We start from the raw sequence: 6,403 nt of genomic DNA on the forward strand, positions 1-6,403 counted from the left end.
AAAACCCATCTGCCTAACTCTTTGCTGAAGTTGACTTTAATCCAACACACAGTTATGATCCGCTCTAAACATCGGCTGGTTTAATCCCCTTTGAATATTATAATGCATTACAATCTCAAAAAATATGTAAAAGAAAACCAAGCAGAGCATGAGGCTAAGCCACATGCCCAAGACCACAGGATTTAAAGGTGCAGAGACTATGGGCCAAGCTTGGCTCAGCAGTGGGGCTTAGCCACTCCGGCCCTGCACTGTAAGGGGACAGGCGGAGCTTGCCCTCCGAGACTAGCAGCTCAGCATACAGCCCAGGGAAGAAAGTCATCTAAGACTTGCTGACAGCTGGCCCCTTCAAAACACATAAAACAGGAAAAATGGAGAAATGGGATTATATAAAACTAATTTTAAAAAATTTATGCACAACAAAGAAAAGAATCATCAGAGCAAAAAGACAACACGACAAAAGACTACCGGCGGTGACTGCCCAGAGGAGGGAAGCATCAATCCAGCCGACTCTAAGCACAGGCCAGAGACGGTGAGGGAGGCACCGACCCCTACGTGGCACCAGGGAGAATCTTGGATCATTTCTAGGAGGCGGGTTATTTCTGCATCTTCTCCAATTTCTTTTTCATCACAACCCAAGAACGCATTGAAACAAACCCGGGCTTAGATTCCCATCCAAAGCGGCCTCAGCGAGAGCACGCCGCAGGAGCCCAGCGAATCTGCACCAGCGCGCCATCTACTGGTGAGGCTCGGGAAGTGACAGCAAGCCCAGGGAGAACCGCCTCCCTCGGGACACCCGGGCTCAGCGGCAGTCGGAGTGCAGTAAGCTTCCCAGCCCTGGGTGCTCATGTGCACACCAGCTCGCGCCAAAGGCCTCTAGGGAGCCAGGACTTATCCAGTACTCAGGCAGTAACGCGCGAGGGAGAAGTCTCAATGAGAAGCTGAAGTCAGTTTAAAGGAAAGTTGATGAGTTTAAGAAACTCAGAAAGGTTTCAATATCCTATCAGAGAAACTCGTCAAGCTGAAGGCAGCTAAAAAGTTGCCAAGATGGGAAATCTTCGCACGGAAGGCATCCAAAGCGGGTGGTTCGAGTCGGGCTACTTAAAATGCACTGTTGGAGAAAAAAGAAGGAAGGAAAAGGCTTACGGGAGAACCAGGAACCTCTGAAACAAATGCTAGATCCAAATGCTGGAGAAATTCTACTTTCATCTCTAGCTTTTGAAAATGCAAACGCTGAATGTAAAAAGCTGTAAGACGCTTGAGGGCAAGATCTGCACCTCTTCCTGAATGGATTAAGATTACTGCAGACATACAAGTAAAAGCTCATGATTCAATTATAATTGGAGAAAAAGCTACAGGAGACATCAAAACACAAAATGCTCACTGCTGTGACTGTAAAAACTCAAATCATAATGAACAACCCATTCCTGAAGATAAATTACTCACAATGGTAATAATTCAGGGAGGAGGTTTCCTGTAAAATGTAGAGGATGTGGAAGGAATGGTCGTGTGGCTCACGAATGTAGGTCATCCACGGATACCCAAGGCAATTCCCTGATTTCAGAAAACTGACTAAGGGGCTGAGCTCAAGGCCCAACAAAAACAACATGAGCCATTCGTTTCCTGTTCACCAAAAAGGGATTATTCTAAAAGACAACAAGAAAATTCAAGGTCTGATAAAACAATAAGGCTACTAAAGACTTAGAAAACCCATTTAATGGAGATAATAATACCCCTAGAGATAAAATAAAAGGTACTGAAGATACTAAAAACCAAATATTTTGACAAACTACTATTAATGATAAGAGACTAAAGTCAAAATTACAATTAAATGTCATTGAGATTGAGGGATTGCTAGATACTGACGCAGATGTCAGTATAATTTCCCAAGATTCCTTGCATCTAATTTGGCTACTTCAAAAGGTGTCTACACAGTTCCTAGGGATTGGAACGTTATCTCAAATAAGACAAAGTGTCAGATGGCTTAAATGTCCAGGGCGAGAAGGTCAAACAGGAAAATTAAGGCCATAGGTAGCTGATAGAGCCTTAAATTTATGGGTAAGAGATCTGTTACAACAATGGAAAACCCAGGTAACATCCCTCCAATTTCAGAAACGAGGCAGAAAACAGGTGATAGTCCTGATTTAAAAAAATTAGAACTATAAAAAGGGATTATCAAAGACAGTTACAGTCTGTGCAGGCTGTTCATAAACAAGATACAACTTCTTCTCTTCTTCTAAATTATATTGGGAAACCACTGCTGATAAAACACCGGCAGCCTTGCCACTAAAATGGTTGACTGACCAACCTACTTGGATTGAACAATGGTCTACGACTAAAGAAAAATTACAGGCCCTAGAAAAGCTAGTCCAAGAACAGCTGGAGGCTCAACACATGGAAGAGTCCAACAGCCCGTGGAATTCTCCTGTATTGGTCATCAAAAAGAAATCTGGCAAATGAAAGATGTTAACAGATCTCAGAGAAATTAATAAAATTATCAGCCAATGGGAACTTTACAATCTGGGATCCCATTGCCTTCCTTGTTACCTAAGGAATGGCCTATTATAGTGTTTGAGCTAAAGGACTGCTTTTTCACAATTTCTTTACATAAACACGATAGAGAGAGATTTGCCTTCTCAGTACGTACTTTTAATAGAAGCTGCCCAATAAAGAGCTATCATTGGAAAGTTTTACCACAAGGAATGTTAAGCAGTCCTACCTTGTGTCAATATTTTGTACAACAGCCATTGGAGATAATTGGCAAGAAATTCCCTCAATCCATAATTTACCATTATATGGATGATATCTTATTGGCTGATTCCGATGCAAGTATATTAGAACAGATTTTGAGGAATTAAATAAAACCTTGCCTAGTTGGGGATTACAGATTGTCCCGAAAACATACAAAGAGGGAATCCTGATGATTATCTAGGATACAAAGTAGGCCCGCAGGAAATTAGACCACAGAAGGTACAGATCAGGAGAAATCAATTAAGGACTCTTAATGATCTTCAAAGGTTGCTGGGAGATATTAACTGGGTGCAGCCTACAGTTGGTTTAACTACTCAAGAACTAAGTAATTTATTTCAAACCCTACAAGGTGATGAGGACTTGAATAGCTTAAGAAAGCTACCAGCTGAAGCTGGAAAGGAGTTGGCTCTAGGAGAAAGGAAGTTACAAGATTCATATATTGACCGCATTGATCCAAAGAAGTCGTGGATTTTAGTAATCTTGCCTTCTGCTCATTCTCCCACAGGAATTCTTATGCAAAGGGAAGATTGTGTCTTAGAATGGATACTTTTACCACACAAACAAAGTAAAAAATTTAAAACCTACATAGAAAAAGTTTTAAAATTGATTGTAAAAGGAAAAAATGAGACTTTGCCAGTTAGCTGGACTAGATCTGGCTGAGATGGTGGTACCTTTTACTAATGCTGAGATTGCCTCATTATGGGCTCACAATGAACATTGGCAGAGGGCTTGTAGTGACTTATTGGGAGAAATTACAAGAGATACCCCAAAGGCAAGTAATTTTAATTCATAAAAAGAATTAATTGGATTCTTCCTCATATAGTAAAGAGGATTCCAATTTCTGGTGCTCCTACAATTTACACTAATGCCAATAAATCAAAAAGAGCAGGTTATAAATCAGAAAATATAACTAAAGTAGTTGAGAGTCCTTATGATCCTGTTAAAAAATCAGAATTAGATGCAATTCTGCTGGTGTTATCAGAGTTTGAAGACTCTCTTAATATAGTTACTGACTCTCAGTATGCTGAAAGAGTTGTGCTGAGTATAGAAACAGCTGACCTAATTCAGGATTATTCTGAATTAACTTCACTATTTATTCAATTAGAACAAGTGACCAGAAATAGAAACCATGCATTGTGTATGACTCATATAAGAACTCACACGGGTCTACCAGGACCTATAGCACAAGCTAATGATGAGATTGATCAACCATTGATCAGAAGTGTGTTAGAAGCTTCAGAATTTCATTTTTTAAAAAAAGACACCATGTTAACAGCAAAGGTTGAAAAAAGGAATTTTCTATTACTTGGCAACAAGCCAAGGAAATTGTGAAAAAATGTCCTAATTACTCTCTATATAACCAAACTCCATTACCTGCAGGAAGTAACCCTAGGGGTAATCAAAGAAATGAAATTTGGCAAATGGATGTATTTCATTTTATAGAGTTTGGAAAACTGAAGTATGTGCAGCATACTATAGACACATATTCAGGATTTCAGTGGGCAACGGCTTTAAGTTCTGAAAAGGCTGATTCTGTTATCACGCATTTATTAGAAGTCATGGCAATTATGGGTATACCTAAACAAATTAAAACTGACAATGCTCCATCATATGTCTCTAATAAAATGAAACATTTCAATGTATTATAACATAAAACATGTTACAGGCATACCACATAATCCTATATGACAAGCAGTCATTGAAAGATATAAATGTATAGGTTAAAGTTTTTTTTTTTAATTAGACTAAAAAGGGGAATTGTGGAGGAATGTCTTGAGTGGATATAACAACTGTCAATAAAGTGCTGTTTAGCCAATCAGCTGGGCAGAAGGACAGGAAGTGGAAGATGGGACTTCCGGGAGAGAGGGTAGAGCAAGACTGACAGTTGAGAGGGGAGGAGGATGAGGACGAGGACGGGGCAGAGAACCGGCCCAAGGATCATAGTGGCAGGTGCTTAGGATATATGTATGTTATGAGGTTTAGAGCAGTTTGTTTAGTCTATGAGTAGATTTGTATCCATTTAGATTCTGCCTGGCGCATAGTGCTAACAGTTTTAAAGTACATTTCAGACTCTGTGTCAGTTATTGGCTTTGTAGGCTGAATGGATACAAATTATTGTAACACATCAAGTGTGCTATGGGGTGCAAGGAGGACCTGAGAGTGCCAGAGAACAAGAAGGCTTATTCACAGAAATAACAGTAGGGAAAGTTCCTGACCCTGGAGCACAGGAAAGGCAAAGGTCGCCGGTCAGAGTACACTCAACACGTCTACCCCAGAAGGGCAGATTCCAGCAAGCTCTTACAGGAGAAAGAAACGAGAGATCACCCAGGCAGGCCCAATCCACCTGAGAGTACGCTTCTTGGCAGAGACTGCCGTCGGGGATACTGTCCCAACCTTGCTGTTCTGTAGAAATGAACAGGTAATGACATTCCCAGACCACAGCTGAGAGTGTGCATGACTTGATGTTCTAGAACTAATGCTAAAGAAAGTTCTAAGGAAGCGCAGGACGGCTGTACTCCTAGCACTCAGGAGATGGAAGCAGCAGGGTCAGGAGTTCAAGGTTATACACAGCAACTTCAGTGCTAGCCTGGTCTACAAGAAATACTGTCAGAGGAGAGAAAAGGGGAGTGATAAAGGAGGGAAAGGAAGGGAAGAGAGAACAAAAGAAGGGAAACACAAGCCTGTGTAAAACAGGGTAAGAGGGAGTTCAGCAAACACACCCAGCACTCTAGTATTATAAGCATGGTGAAGAGACCATCAAGATCTTTAGCATAAGCACAAAGAAAACAGACGGTGGACTTAGCTAGACCTACCTATGTGCTCCTATAAATAAGTAAGCTCAGGTTTTCAAGCTTCAAATTGGTACACGGAAAAATGATGGAAGCCCATAAATTATACAGCGAAGTGTGCTGGCTCACACCTGTAATCCCAGCACTGGGAGGCTGAGGCAGAAGAACTGGCCCAAGTTCCAGGCCAGCCTGAATTATAAGCCAAGTCTGTCTCAGTAAACAAAAACTAGTTAGTACAAAGTTTGAACAGAAAACTAGCAATCACTATAGCTAAAGCGCATGATAAAAAGGCTCTGAGAAGCCAGGCAAGAGTTTCAGAACAAACTGACCATTGGGATTGGCAGCTAGGGGGAGGAAGGAAACACAGAGGACTGTAATCCAATCGAGTTTGAGGCTGCTGGTGATGTTCATTTCTCTATACAGAGAGAAGGAATTTGGGGTAGAAGAAAGACACAAAATCCACTTGAGGCACACGTGAGTCTTTATACGGTAAAGAAATACCAGTTCCTCTGATTTTTGTTATTCACTAGCTAACTCTCACATCCAAACCACAGAGAAGTGAAAAGCTGTCATGAAAATATACTTTGAGCATTTTCACTGAATACAGGCTGTTTTGAACCAGTTGTTCACCCTACGCTGAAACCTGTCTTCAATAACTGAAACGTAACAGGTGGGTCTTCTCAAAAGCAGACCGCTCTCCAGATATAACACTGCCATGAACACAGAAGCTAACCTATAAAGTTAGCCGGCTGCACTGGCAGTGTAGCTCAGTGGTATGGCTTTACTTCTATCAGGCCCAAGCACCAGACTAAACACAGAGAAACAACGAAAAACAGTAACTGTTTCCTTGCTTATCAGGTTCCACT

Source organism: Acomys minous (assembly GCF_964271855.1).
Source record: "Acomys minous genome assembly, chromosome: 17".
Taxonomy (NCBI): Eukaryota; Metazoa; Chordata; class Mammalia; order Rodentia; family Muridae; genus Acomys; species Acomys minous.